The following is a 15,990-nucleotide window of genomic DNA, read 5'->3' as shown; positions in this document are numbered from 1 at the left end:
TTGAGAGTGAATGGTTCCCTCATGATAAACCTGTGATGTAGCTGAGTAGTCCCAGTCCAGCTTCTTAGCCACTTCCCGCTGCGTAGGGCTCGATACGTTCTGTGCTGAGTCCTGTACTCTTACATGCGACCTCTTTCTAGCACTCTTCGACCTCCGACATCTGAGGGAAAATATTTCTATACGTAACAATAAATATATATATTTTGCATTACATACATCTGTCTCTTACAGTATATCTATCTATCTATCTATCTATCTATCTATCTATCTATCTATCTATCTATCTATCTATCTATCTATCTATCTTCTATATATATATATATATATATATATATATATATATATATATATATATATATATATATATATATATATATTGTTAGACCTGGCACATTGGCGTGAGTCTCCCTTCCATTTTTCGCTGTGCCTCATGTATGTTTTTGCTGGTGTTAGCTGCTCAGGGCACTGTGCCACTGCTGTCCAGTGCCACAGTGCAAGTGCTCCCTATTGTAAATTAATGTATGATTTGTGATTCCATGATTGGTTGGTTTGGTTTACCTGTCAGACCCTAGTACAGTGCACCAGGAGTGCCCAGGGCTTGTAATCCAAATACTGCTGGTGGGCTTGCAGCACTGGTTGTGCCACCCACAGAAGCAGCCTGTAAACATGTGTCTAAGGTCTGCCATTGCAGAGCCTGCGTGCAGTCTGGTACTGTCATGCTGACTGGGCAAGTTAACCCACTTGCCAGTCCCTAAACCTTACCTTTTCTTCATATCAGACACCCCTATGGTAGTCCCAAGGGCAGGGTGCATTGTAAGTATAAGGTAGGACATGCCCTGGTGTGTGTGGCATGTTCTAATAGTGAATTACAGCCATTTTCGTTTTTTACTATTGCAAGGCTACCTGTTCTCTCATAGGCCAGAATGGGCAGTTTGGTTATTACATCTTATAATCCTAACTGACTCAGAGGACATGAGAGAAATTCGAATTTAGTATGCCTGGACTCAGGATGATAAAATACATCTTTTAGTGAAGTTGGTTTTAACATTCTGTGTTTGAAAATGCCACTTTTAGAAAGTAGGCATTTTCTTGTCTAACCATTCAAACCTGCCTCTGCTAGGCTGTGTGTATTCCTTTGTCTGGAGTTTGAGTGACAGGGCTGGGGAATTCCAGGAGACAGGGTGAGGTGTCCCAATGGTAAATAGAGAGATCTGCATCCAGATGGGTTGGAGGAGCTGCACCTGGGATCTGAATAGGGCTGTGCCTGCCTTCCACAATGCTGGCTCCACCTCCTGGGGAGCGGCTGATGTCTCTGCCCTGCACAGTGAATGAAGAGAAGGAATCCTGTCAACAAAGTGCTCCAGGGCAGTACTTGCCTTCCACAATGCTGGCTCCACCTCTTGTGGGGCGTCTAATGTTTCTGCCCTGCACTGTGAAAGGAAAGGAGAAGTCTGGTAAACAAAGTGCTCAGGAACTGGTTTGGACTGGGCAAAGGCCCCTCTGCCTTCAGAGGACAAAGGATTTCTGGGTATAAATATTGGAACCCTGATCCCAAGAATTTAGATCACTTTGGGAAATCAAGAAGAACTTCTGCTGAGGGAGGAACCAGAAGAAGCTGAGGAGGAAACTATCCCTGAACCTGGGGGATTGGCCTGCAGTGGTTGCCTTACTGCCAAAGAGAGGAGAAAGGAACTTTGTGTGTACTTTTGCTCAACTTGTGAAGGATCTCCAAGGGCTTGGAAAAGAGCTTACCTCCTGCTGAAGTCTCAGGAACAACAGACTTCACCCTCCAGCTCCCCAGAGTTCTTTGGAAGTGCCTGCTGCTGTTGTTGGGCCTTCTGAGGGACTGCGTGTCACAAGGAGCTAGAAGCGCGCCTCAAGAAGGAGAAGTGTGCTGCCGTCTGAGCTGTTGTTGTCGCATCTCGTAAAGTGTGTCACCGCTGCAGCATCGCATCGAGCGGAAGCGTCTCGCATCATCCAGGAAGTGTCTTGCAACGCCGAAGAAGCGTGTCGCCATCGCAGCCATCGTAGCTGACACATTGCACTGCACCAAGAAAAGTGCCTCGCATCCACAGAGAAGCGTGCCGCTGTCGGAGCTGCTGTCGTTGCATCACGTAAAGGGGTGTCGCCGCTGCAACATTGCATCGAGCTGAAGCGTCTCGCAAACGTCGGAGAAGAGTGTCGCTGCCAAGGCCGCTGTCGTCGCATCGCGTAAAGTGTGTCGCCGCTGCAGTTGAAGCATCGAGTCGAGTCTTCTCACAACATCGGAGAAGCGCAATGCATCTGGAAGATCTTCACGTCTTTATTTCTTTTGCACCAGAACTTTGCCGCATTTCCATCACTTCGACATTGCTTGTCGTGGAAGCGCAACGCATCTAAAAGGTACATTGACTTAAAGTGTCGCATTTAAGAACTTAAGAGAACTAAGCAAAATTCTACCATCTAAAGTAACAGTATTGTGTGTTTTTGTCGTTTAATGGTCTTGTGGTAAATCTATATAAAGAATACTTATTTTTAATATAAAACCTGTGTGGTGTCCATTTGTAGTGTTGTCACTTGGTTACTGTATGTGTTCACAAATGCTTTACACACTGCCTCTGAGATAAGCCTGTCTGCTCGTGCCAAGCTACCAAGGGGGTGAGCAGGGGTTATTTTAGGCGTGTACCCCCTTACCCTGACTAGAGGAGAGGGTCCCTATTTGTCACAAGTGCATGCCTGTGCCAACTAGAGACCCCCAAGTCTAACATTGGTGGTCAGCGGTAAGGATTCTGGACTTGCATTTGTGACTCATGTACAGTGATTGGTGAACACTACTTAGTGAGTGCAGACCTTAACGCAACCAATACTTGTTGGTAGATTCTTTTTGGGACTTTCTATTTTTGAGTACTGCCAAGCTTCACCATGGTGGAGAAAGCAGCATCCATAGTCTCTGTTAATACTGAATTTGAGTGGGAAGGAGAGAAATTGGATCACTACACTGCCAAGCAGCTGAAGTTCTTCTGCAAGAAATTCAATGTTTCTACTACTGGATGCAAACATAAGGCAGAGTTCTACAAGGCGCTGAGGGTCTGGGTAGGAGCAAGGAATGCCACTGATGATGATAATGCAGAGGAGCAGCTGGATGGGCCAGTGGGTCGAAGAGGAAGGAGAACCCCTGCCGGTAGCAGTGTTTCTGGTAAAAGTCTATCTCCAGAGGAGTTGGCAGATAGAAAAGAGTGTAGGGTGCATGAATTGGAGCTGACCAAGCTCAAGTTAAGTGGGCAGTTAGAATTTGAAATGCAAAGTAGAAAGTTAGCCCTAGAAGAGAAAAAGCTACAGTATGAACATGAAAAGGTTTTGAGGGAGTTGGAGTTGAAAGCCCAGAGTTTAGAAATTGCTCCCTCTGGTGGCAGCACACCGTCAATGTGAAGGAATTTTTAAAAAATGATGATATTGGGCAGTAGTTCAAGGCCTATGAGGTAGCCATGTCTTCCCACTGGGTCCCTGAGAAGGATTGGGGAGCGGGGTTGTGGGGACGGTTCCTTAGTGAGGGGCGGGACACACTGCTAGACTTGCCTTCTGATGTCTATAATTCCTATCCCCACATGAAAGATGCATTGATGTCTAGATATGGTTTGACCCCTGAGATGTATAGACAGAGGTTCAGGGGTTGCATAAAGATAGCCAACAGTACCTATGTTGAATATGTTACTTTTTTCTGCGGAGCATTGAATGGTTGGGTGAAGGGTAGCAAAGTCAATGATTTTCAGGGATTGCTTGATTTGATTGCATGGGAGCACTTGTCAAGTAACTGTTTTCCTGAGCTACGCCAGCACCTGATTGATAGTAGGCTGACTAATCCTAGGAAGCTTGCTAAGGAGGCGGACCGCTGGGTCAGTACCAGGGTCCACTAGGGTCACGTGGGAGACTCAGCCAAGAGTGGGCAGGGTCCCCAGCAGAAGAGTGGGGGGACAAGGGTAAACAGAGGGAGTTCCATAAGAGGCCCCAAAGTAATCTCCAAGGGAACCAAGGGAAAGGTTCTCAGCCTCCCCCCCAGAAACCGTCAGGGGCCCCGACAGGTCCACCTGGTCAAAGAGGGCCCCCGAGATGCTACAAATGTGGTGAACTGGGTCATTTTGCCAATGATACCAAGTGTGGCCTTTTTGGGAAACCAGCACCCACTGATGCAGCCCCCCGGCAGATGGCTAGTGTAGCCCTGGGTGAGGAAAGGGGTGCCCAAGGTGGGTGGGGTCCCGCAGAGATGTCCCTTGTCTCATTAGGAGACTGTGAGGTAGTCCCTAGGACCCAGCTGCCTGATAACACTAAGAAATACAGACAGTGGGTGACCATCAATGGCCATAGAGTGGAGGCTCTGAGAGACACAGGGGCCAGTGTGACAGCTGTCAAGTGTCACCTGGTGTCTCAAGAGCAGGTTGTCCCTGGAGCATTCTACCCAGTTGTTGCCACTGACAACACAGAGAGTCACTGCAAGGTGGCTCAGGTTCCCTTTGAGTGGGGGGGTCTCTGGTACTCTTCAGGTAGCTGTGAGGCCCGCCATGCCTGTTGACTGTTTGTTAGGGAATGACTTGGAGAGCTCACCTTGGGCGAAGGTGGATCGGAATGCACATTTAGAAATGTTGGGTATGTTTGACTGGGCGTGTGTGACCACCGGGTCAATGGCAGCGAGTAAAGGTGCTCAAGAGGACCTGGAGCCTGAGAGGGAGGCCCAGGTACCTGCCAGCAAGAGGAGAGGCAGGGGGCGGGGGAAACCGGCCCCCAAAGTTCCCACGGTCCAGGAGGGAGCAGACCCTGAGGGGGATTCCCTGGAGCCTACAGGGGAACAGGTAGCCGAACTGGGGGACCTGCCTGAGCTGACCCATTGGCAGCAAGAAGGAGGACCCTCCAGGGAGGAATTCTGCAAGGAGCAGAAAGAATGCCCTTCTCATGTGAGTCTGCGGAAACAGGCTGCAGACCAGGCAGCAGGTGATCAGTCTGGATCACATTGGATCTACTGTGAGAATGACCTCCTGTATACAGAGCCTAAGGTTGCTGAGCCTGGGTCAGCCCGTGTGCTGGTGGTACCCCAGCGCTTCAGAGCCTTCCTACTGGGGCTGGCTCATGATGTTCCATTGGCAGGACATTTGGGACAGGACAAGACCTTTGAAAGGCTTGTCACCCATCTTTATTTGCCCCAAATGCGCAGGAGTTCAGACACTCACTGCAGGACATGTCAGACTTGCCAGGCAAGTGGTAAGAGTAGGAGGAAGCGCAAGGCTCCTCTCCAGCCCTTCCCTGTGGTCAGCACCCCCTTTGAACGGGTGGGTATTGACATTGTGGGGCCACTGGACCCCAAGACAGCCATGGGCAACAGGTTCATCCTGGTTTTGGTGGACCATGCCACCCGGTACCCGGAAGCCATAACTCTGAGGACAGTGACGGCCCCCGTGGTGGGACGAGCACTGATGGGAATTTTCTCCCGAGTGGGATTCCCTCGCGAGGTAGTTTCTGACGGGGGAACCAACTTCATTTCCAAGTATTTGAAGTCCCTGTGGCAAGAGTGTGGTGTAACCTACAAGTTTACCACACCTTACCACCCCAAAGGAAACGGGTTGGTTGAGAGGTTCAACCGAACCCTGAAAGGCATGATAATGGGTCTTGAGGAACCTATGAGGGGTAAGTGGGACGTCCTCTTACCATGCCTGGTCTTTGCTTACCGTGAGGTGCCACAGAAATATCTAGGGTTCAGTCCCTTTGAGCTTCTCTATGGACACCCCGTAAGAGGACCTCTAAGTCTGGTCAAAGAAGGCTGGGAGCAATCTCCCAGGAAACCTCCCCAGGATGTATATAGCTACATGCTGGCATTTAGGAACCAGACTAGGCGTTTCAGACAACTCGCTGAATCGAATCTGGAAGCCAGCCAGGAGGAGATGAAACAGTGGTACGACCAGAATGTCACTCTGGTTGAGCTTCAGCCTGGACAGAATGTGTGAGTCATGGCCCCCGTGGAGCCCTGTGCGCTCCAGGATAAGTGGACCAGCCCCTTTGAGGTTGTGGAGTGCAAGAGTCCGGTTACCTACTCGGTGGACTTGCGGTCTCCCAGAAACCCCTTGAGGGTCATGCATGTCAATCGCCTGAAGCCCCACTTGGAGAGGTCTCAAGTGGGCATGCTCTTGGCAACAGATGCTGGGATGGAAGAGGAGACCGAGCCTCTTCCTGACCTCCTGACAGCTAGAGAGCAAGATGGGTAAGTGGATGGCGTCAACCTCTCTTCCGCCCTGACCCCTGAGCAACAGAATGACTGCCACCAGTTGCTGGGACAGTTTTCTGATCTGTTCTCCCTGGTTCCTGGTGTCACTGATTGGTGCGTCCATGAGGTGGACACTGGGGACAGTACACCTGTGAGGCACAAGGCCTACAGAGTGACTGACAGGGTAAGGGCTTGCATCAAAGAGGAGGTCTCAAAGATGCTTACGCTAGAGGTAATTGAGTCCTCTAGCAGTCTTTGGGCCAGCCCAGTGGTCTTGGTCCCAAAGGCTGCCGCGCTGAGTGCCACACCCGAACTCCGGTTCTGTGTGGATGACAGAGGACTCAATGCAGTCACCAGGACTGATGCACACCCCATCCCCAGAGCTGATGAGCTCATAGATCGGCTAGGGGTTGCACGGTACCTCAGCACGTTTGACTTAACGTCTGGGTACTGGCAGATCGCCTTGACCGATGGGGCAAAGGAGAGGTCAGCATTCTCCACACCAGATGGGCACTACCAGTTCCGGGTTATGCCCTTTGGAATGAAGAATGCCCCTGCCACCTTTCAGAGGTTGGTCAACCAGGTGTTGGCTGGACTGGACTCGTTCAGTGCCGCCTGCCTGGATGACATCGCAGTGTTCAGCGCCAGTTGGTAAGAACACCTGCGCCAATTATGGGAAGTGTTGATGGCGCTGCAGAGGGCAGGCCTCATGATCAAGGCGAGTAAGTGCCAGATCGGGCAGGGTTCCGTGGTGTACTTGGGACACCAGATAAGGAACGGCCAGGTGGCGCCCCTACAGCCCAAGATTGAAACCATCCTGGCTTGGGAACCGCCCAAAACCCAGACAGAGGTGAGAGCCTTCTTAGGACTCACGGGTTACTACTAGGGGTGGGCGGAATTTGCGAAATTCACTTTCGCAAATTATCGCGAAAATGTAAAAAATCTCCGCAAACACGCGGAAATATCGCGAAGATGCGGAAGTTTTTTTTCCGCCCGTTCGCGGTATTTTCTGTGTGGTCGCGGCTCGCCAACTTACCCATGCGGTTGCTTGCGGGCGCGGCCATCTTGTTTTCACTTGTCTCGCGGTGCATGATCACGAGCAGAAAGACGTGATCGCGTGACGAATGACGTTACTGCGGGCGCGAACTGTCGCGAGACAGCGCAAATGGCTACCAACAATCCAACATCTCATCGAGAACGCGACCGGATCGGGAAAACTTCTTGGCAAACACGGCGATTCAGGTAAGGAAATCGCGCGCACGCGAGAATGTATTATTTTACAGCGCGAGCAAGCAAAACATTTCCGGTAAAATGCGGATTGCGGAAATGTTGACATTTTCGCGCTCTCCGCGGAATGCGAAAATTTCAAATTATAGCAATTTCCACGAGCGGAACGGAATTTTAGCCCAGGCCTAGTTACTACAGGAGGTTTTTCAAGGGGTATGGCAACATTGTTGCACCCTTGACAGCGCTGACTTCCAGGAAGCAGCCAAGGAAAGTGATTTGGACTGACAACTGTCAGGAAGCTTTTGAGGCCTTAAAAACTGCTATGTGCACAGCACCCGTGATCTTGGCACCCAACTTCTCCAAGGAGTTCATAGTACAAACAGACGGTTCAGAGCATGGTGTGGGGGCTGTTCTAGCACAGATGAATGAGGAGGGCCTAGATCAACCTGTAGCCTTTATCAGTAGGAGGTTACTTCCATGGAAACAGAGGTGGAGTGCTATTGAGCGTGAAGATTTTGCTGTGGTCTGGGCACTGAAGAAGTTGAGACCCTACCTGTTTGGGAATCACTTCCGGGTTCAGACAGACCACAGGCCCCTCAGATGGTTGATGCAGATGAGGGGTGAGAATCCAAAGCTGTTAAGGTGGTCCATTTCCCTACAGGGGATGGATTTCACGGTGGAACATCATCCCGGTACAAAACACGCCAATGCTGATGGTCTGTCCAGATTTTTCCGCTTTAGTGATGAGAACTCCCAGGAGGAAGGGTAGTTCTCTCCACATTTCAGCTGGAGGGGACACGTGTTAGACCTGGCACATTGGCGTGAGTCTCCCTTCCATTTCTTGCTGTGCCTCATGTCTGTTTTTGCTGGTGTTAGCTGCTCAGGGCACTGTGCCACTGCTGCCCAGTGCCACAGTGCAAGTGCTCCCTATTGTAAATTAATGTATGATTTGTGATTCCATGATTGTTTGGTTTGGTTTACCTGTCAGACTCTAGTACAGTGCACCAGGAGTGCCCAGGGCTTCTAATCCAAATACTGCTGGTGGGCTTGCAGCACTGGTTGTGCCACCCACAGAAGCAGCCTGTAAACATGTGTCTAAGGTCTGCCATTGCAGAGCCTGCGTGCAGTCTGGTACTGTCATGCTGACTGGGCAAGTGCACTCACTTGCCAGTCCCTAAACCTTCCATTTTCTTCATATCAGACACCCCTATGGTAGGCCCAAGGGCAGGGTGCATTGTAAGGATAAGGTAGGACATGCCCTGGTGTGTGTGGCATGTTCTAATAGTGAATTACAGTCATTTTCGTTTTTCACTATTGCAAGGCTATCTGTTCTCCATAGGCCAGAATGGGCAGTTTGGTTATTACATCTTATAATCCTAACTGACTCAGAGAACATGGTAGAAATTGGAATTTAGTATGCCTGGACTCAGGATGATAAAATACATCTTTTAGTGAAGTTGGTTTTAACATTCTGTGTTTGAAAATGCCACTTTTAGAAAGTAGGCATTTTCTTTTATAACCATTCAAACATACCTCTGCTAGGCTGTGTGTATTCCTTTGTCTGGAGTTTGAGTGACAGGGCTGGGGAATTCCAGGAGACAGGGTGAGGTGTCCCAGTGGTGAATAGAGAGATCTGTATCCAGATGGGTGGGAGGAGTTGCACCATGGATCTGAATAGGGCTGTGCCTGCCTTCCACAATGCTGGCTCCACCTCCTGGGGAGCAGCTGATGTCTCTGCCCTGCACAGTGAATGAAGAGAAGGAATCCTGTCAACAAAGTGCTCCAGGGCTGTACTTGCCTTCCACAATGCTGGCTCCACCTCCTGTGGGGCGTCTAATGTTTCTGCCCTGCACTGTGAAAGGAAAGGAGAAGTCTGGTAAACAAAGTGCTCAGGAACTGGTTTGGACTGGGCAAAGGCCCCTCTACCTTCAGAGGACAAAGGATATCTGGGTATAAATATTGGGACCCTGATCCCAAGAATTTAGATCACTTTGGGAAAACAAGAAGAACCTCTGCTGAGGGAGGAACCAGAAGAAGCTGAGGAGGAAACTATCCCTGAACATGGGGGATTGGCCTGCAGTGGTTGCCTTACTGCCAAAGAGAGGAGAAAGGAACTTTGTGTGTACTTTTGCTCAACGTGTGAATGATCTCCAAGGGCTTGGAAAAGAGCTTGCCTCCTGCTGAAGTCTCAGGAACAACAAACTTCACCCCCAGCTCCCCAGAGTTATTTGGAAGTGCCTGCTGCTGTTGTTGGGCCTTCTGAGGGACTGCGTGTCGCAAGGAGCTGGAAGCGCGACTCAAGAAGGAGAAGCGTGCCGCCGTCGGAGCTGTTGTCGTCGCATCTCGTAAAGTGTGTCGCCGGTGCAGCATCGCATCGAGCGGAAGCGTCTCGCATCATCCAGGAAGTGTCTCGCAACGCCGAAGAAGCGTGCCGCCATCGCAGCCATCATAGCTGACGCATTGCACCACATCAAGAGAAGAGTCTTGCATCGTGGAAGAAGCGTGTCGCCATCGCAGCCATCGTAGTTGTCGCATTGCACCGCATCAAGAAAAGCGCCTCGCATCCACGGAGAAGCGTGCTGCTGTCGTCGCATCACGTAAAGGGATGTCGCCGCTGCAACATCGCATCGAGCGGAAGCGTCTCATAAATGTCGGAGAAGAGTGTCGCTGCCAAGGCCGCTGTCATCGCATCGCGTAAAGTGTGTCGCCGCTGCAGCTGAAACATCGAGTTGAGTCTTCTCGCAACATCGGAGAAGCGTAACGCATCTGAAAGATCTTCACATCTTTATTTCTTTTGCACCAGAACTTTGCGCATTTCCATCGCTGCGACATTGCTTGTCATGGAAGCGCAACGCATCTAAAAGGTACATTGACTTAAAGTGTCGCATTTAAGAACTTAAGAGAACTATGCAAAATTCTACCATCTAAAGTAACAGTATTGTGTGTTTTTGTAGTCTAATGGTCTTGTGGTAAATCTATATAAAGAATACTTGTTTTTAATATAAAACCTGTGTGGTGTCCATTTGTAGTGTTGTCACTTGGTTACTGTATGTGTTCACAAATGCTTTACACACTGCCTCTGAGATAAGCCTGTCTGCTCGTGCCAAGCTACCAAGGGGGTGAGCAGGGGTTATTTTAGGCATGTACCCCCTTACCCTGACTATAGGAGAGGGTCCCTATTTGTCACAAGTGCATACCTGTGCCAACTAGAGACCCCCAAGTCTAACATATATATATTCACAGAAAAAAACATAGGTTTCAGGGGATGTTATAGTTAGCTGGCCATTTCACCCGTACAAAACCACAGAAATTCCTCCGTTATAGTTAGTTCTGCTAACTATAACTTGCGCGCCCGCAATGCACTGCTGATGATGATGATGTCACATATTGCATCATTCATGACAACGGTCAGTGACATCACTGATGACATCACTGATGACCTCTCAAATGACATCACTGATGACATCACTGATGACATCATCCAGTGAATGTGGTTTAGTTTGAAATTTAAATATGTATTATATATATACCAATCTGTATTGAAGATTGAGTGGATATATAACTGTCTGGATGGAGGATTTAGTAGCTGTCTGACTGTCTGTTTAATTGAGTAATTAAAAGTGTCTCACTTAATACATGGATTAGTAACTAAACTATGTGAATGTGTGCAGCACTGTCTCTGTTGTTGTATAACATGCTGCATCAGTTGGTCACTAACTACATGAGTGTGTATATTAGTTATTGATTAGTTGGGTGAGTATTTGTATGGGACACTGAGTTTGTGTGTGGCTGGATGGGGTGTGTGTAACTCTATGCATAGATGTGTGAATAGCTGATTTACTAGGTGTATAGGTTTAAGATTGCATGTGGAAACAGTTGTTTGGGTGACTGAGTATATTTATCTGTGTGTTGGTGAGCGAATATATGTTTTAGTTGTACATCTTCAACAAAGTAAAAAAATAAAAGTCAGACTTCATTCTCACATGACTGATAAAGATAATGTGAATTTACAGAACGAATGCTCTCAGTTTAGCTTATAGATCACCTTCCAAACCTCTGTGGGAAAAGCATGAGAAAATAGTTTTCTCTCAAACATGATTCATGATATCCCAGCAGAAGGCTTTTTCATATGGTAAAATCACCTTAGAACATACCACAATTCCTAAAATGAGTATGGAACCATCAACAAATGATTTATAATGTAACTAAAGTCTTAAAACCTTCTACTAACTGCAATGATTTTTAATGAGGTGCTATCATGTATATTGGTCCCAAGATGGCTGCCAACACTTCTTGGATGAAGGGCTGACAGCCAATCAGATCTCACGATTAGATGTGTGGTTAGCCTCCGCCCAGATATATATGTCATATTACTTTTGATTTTTTCAGGAACTACTGAATGGATTTACACCATTTAAGCAAAAGGCACGGCTCTGAACCAAGGTCTACCTTTCTGCCAAATTTGGTGTAATTCCGTTCAGCAGATCGGGCTGTAGCTGCGACTAAAGGTCCCTATGGAAAATTGGATGGTGAAAACACGTTTTGGGACACCCCTTTTTTCTCGGCCCCCGCTTGATAAATCACCCCGAGACTTTCAGGATAGGAGTGGACTGGAGCGGGCCACGAGTTTTGAAAATTGCGCGAAGATTCGTCAACCGGCACCAAGGTTATTCTAAAAAGAATGTTGCGGATTTCCTATGGATAATAGGTCCTAACTATAACTACCTACTGGTGACCGTCAGTAGGCAATATATATATATATATATATATATATATATATATATATTCAGTGAAAAAACCATAGGTTTCACACATGTTATAGTTAGCTGGACATTTCACTCGTAAAAAACCAATGAAATTCCCCCGTTATAGTTAGTGCAGGCAACTATAACTCACGTGACCGCAATCCTCTGCTGATGACATGTGTCTTTATGAAAAAAAAATATTTGTAATATATGTATAGCTAAAATTTAATGGAAGAAGACATGGGCAAATAAGTGTCTAAATACAGTATTAGCATCAGCAGAAGATTGCGGTCACGTGAGTTATAGTTGCCTGCACTAACTATAACGGGGGAATTTCATTGGTTTTTTACGAGTGAAATGTCCAGCTAACTATAACATGTGTGAAACCTATGGTTTTTTCACTGAATTTGCAAGGTTTTTTAAATGCTAATTCCTAACTATAACGTGTGTGAAACCTATGGTTTTTTCAGTGAATTTGTACGGTTTTTTAAATGCTAAGTTACTTTACGCCATTCGTGGCGTGCGCGCCCACTTAACGCAGTTCGTTCCGTGCGCGCACGGTGCGCCTCGCGCACCGCGTGCCCACTTTACGCAGTTAGTGCCGTGCACGCACGGTGGGCACGCGGTGCGCTACGCGCACCGCATGCCCACGTTACGCTAGATGGGCCATGTAGGCACGATGCACTTCGCGCACCGTGCGAACAAGGCGGACATATAATGCGCTTCGTTGTGAAAGGTAATATTTTTTTTTTTTAAAAGCTGTGATATGCCATGCACAAATGGTGCCCGTCGGGCACCATTTGCACATGGGGGGGGGAGATTATGGAGTTTTTTTTTTTTTTTTAATTTTTACCGTACGCGTACGGTAAGCGTAATCGGCGAAATTATCGAAAAATTTAAAATTCCGTTTTTGACCTTGGTGGATCTTTGAGGACTCCCTCAACATGGCTAGGTGCTTAGGAGCTGTCGAAACAGCCCCTTTACATGTTTTTGGCCTTTGTTTTTTAACCCCCTCTCTGAGTGCGAGAGAGAAAATGGCGGCCGCTACTTCCTGGTTTCGACCGATTCGAATGTTTACTAAGATCTAACAGCCAATCAGAATCGCGCTCGCGCACGTCACCGTACGCGTACGGTAAGCGCACCGTAAGCGCACCGTAAGCTGGCTCAGATATATATATTGATTTAAAGGCTATTTTCTCAGAATCTACTGAACAGATTTACACCAAACCTACAAAAGGCACTTCCTTGACCTGAGGACTACCTCTCTGCCAAATTTCAAGTAATTCTGTTCAGCCGTTCGGGCTGTAGCTTGGACTAAAGGTCCTATGGAAAAATGCATGGGGAAAACGCGTTTTGGGACCCCCCTTTTATCTCAGCCCCCGCTCGACAAATCCCCCCGAGACTTTCAGGGTAGGAGCGGAGCGTAGCGCCCGATTAGTTTTGAAAATTTCGCGAGGATTCGTCGACCGGCGCCAAAGTTATTCCAAATAGAATGTTGCGGTTTTCCTATGGAAACAGGGTCCTAACTATAACTACCTACTGGCGACCGCCAGTAGGTAATATATTACCTACTGGCGGTCGCCAGTAGGTAGTTATAGTTAGGACCACGTTTCCATAGGAAATCCGCAACATTCTATTTTGAATAACTTTGGCGCCGGTCGACGAATCTTCGCGAATTTCTCAAAATAGGTGGGGCGCTACGCTCCGCTCCTACCCTGAAAGTCTCGGGGGGATTCGTCAAGCGGGGGCTGAGATAAAAGGGGGGTCCCAAAATGCGTTTTTCCCATGCATTTTTCCATAGGACCTTTAGACAGGGCTACAGCCCGAACGGCTGAACAGAATTACTAGAAATTTGGCAGAGAGGTAGTCCTCAGGTCAAGGAAGTGCCTTTTGTAGGTTTGGTTTAAATCTGTTCAGTAGATTCTGAGAAAATAGCCTTTAAATCAATATATATATCTGAGCCAGCTTACGGTACGCTTACCGAAAGCTTACCGTACGCGTACGGTGGCGTGCGCGAGCGCGATTCTGATTGGCTGTTAGATCTTAGTAAACATTCGAATCGGCCGAAACCAGGAAGCGGCGGCCGCCATTTTATGTATTTCACTCCGGTAAAAAAGAGTGATATCTTGAAAAGGGGGCAAGGGAGAGAGTTACAGACCCCCTAACATTTGTAAGGGGGTCAAAGAAGGATAGAAAAGTACAAAGAAAACATTTATTGATTTAAAAAAAAAATCACGGGGTACGCGTACGGTAAGCTTACGGTAAGCGTACGGTTAAAAAAAAAAGAAAAAAGAAATGAAATGCAGATTTAAGAGTTTAGATATTAGGGGGCTCTAAAAAGAGCCGTTGTGTTTATAAAGTGATTTTTTAGTGGTACCTACAAGTAAGTACCGATGCAGAGTCTAAGGTTCAAGAGGAAGACTCTGTTCCCTTCATCATTGAAGTGCACACCATCTCCTCTATAAATGTCTTGCATGTCGTAACGCAAGTTGTTGTGGTAAATGGAACCCATACCATAGTCACGGAGGAAAGCAGAAACAGAATTGGTGATGTGCTTTCTTGCTTTGTCAATCTGCGGACAGAAATGATTGGACCAGTTACATTTTTGCCTTTGGCATATGTTAGAAAACACAAAGGCAGTTTTAGGGAAAAGTGAAAACAGTTGTGCAAAGGTGTCCTTCATAAGCATTTCCAGACCTACCCCAGTCAAAGTGCCTAGGTCATTGCCACCACAGTGCACTATTATGAGGTCAGGGTGTTGGATTTGCATGAAGGATTTCACCAAAGGCATCAATTGGTGCCACTTTAACCCTCTCTGACCAATCCATTTAATGTCTACATTTGGCAAAGCAAGGTCTCTCACCATACCGGTTTTCTCTGCAAACTTTTCACTCCAGAAGACATAGCTGTGCCCTACAATCCACACTGTGAACATCTTCAAAGGAGAACTGGATGCACTCAGGAGGTGTCTTTCAGTAGAATGGCAATATGAAAATAAAGACAGTTTGGAAATGGAGGCATACATATTTTTTTCTAAACAAAAAGAACTGATTGGCTGTTTCATACCATTCTAGAATAAAAACTAGGCTGTATGTGTAAAATAATAGAAGCATGTTTTGTATTGGTACAGAAAAATGTGTTACCAAAGAACAGTACTATGGATTTGCTGTTAGGTTTGAAAAGTCAAGCACTCTTGCTCTGTGGAATTGAAACATTGTGTGGCGAACTTCTGACCTGACTCCACACAGCAGTGTTCCATGAGCTGTTGCTATGGTAGCAGGCAGAAGTCAAGTTGGGGGAAGGGTACTAGGCAGAAGTCAAGTTGGGGGCAGGGTACTTTTGGAAAAGGGTTGGTTTTCAACCAATAGAAATGTGTGATTACATTTGAAAAAAAGGGGGAAGCACTGAGATTTGAAACTTACATGTATATGTGTGGAAAAATAGAGGGAAACTTTGCCATTATCTGGTTCTGCTGAGAGGAGAGAGGTGTAGAGAACAGAGATCCTGGCTCTGATAATCTGCTGTTTGAGTGCCACATTTCTTTCACAACTAACTAATTTTAAAGGTGAGGTTAGAGTTTGAGAGGGGATGTATATGGTAAATTAAGAAATGAATAATAGAAATGTAATTCTTTTTGTTGAAGTTGCGTTTATTATTTTCTGTTTTGGGAGAAATTTAAATGTGAGGAACATGTAAAATAATATGGACTATGTTTTCACGATAAATTAAGGTGTATTGGTATAAAAAATGAATAGTTTAAGGGTTTGAGGTTGGACTCAGTAATGCAAATAC

The sequence above is a fragment of the Triturus cristatus genome, chromosome 5_1, assembly GCF_964204655.1.
Source record: "Triturus cristatus chromosome 5_1, aTriCri1.1, whole genome shotgun sequence".
NCBI classification, from domain to species: Eukaryota; Metazoa; Chordata; class Amphibia; order Caudata; family Salamandridae; genus Triturus; species Triturus cristatus.
The sequence above is the reverse complement of the archived record's forward strand: the minus strand, read 5'-3'. Positions refer to the sequence as shown.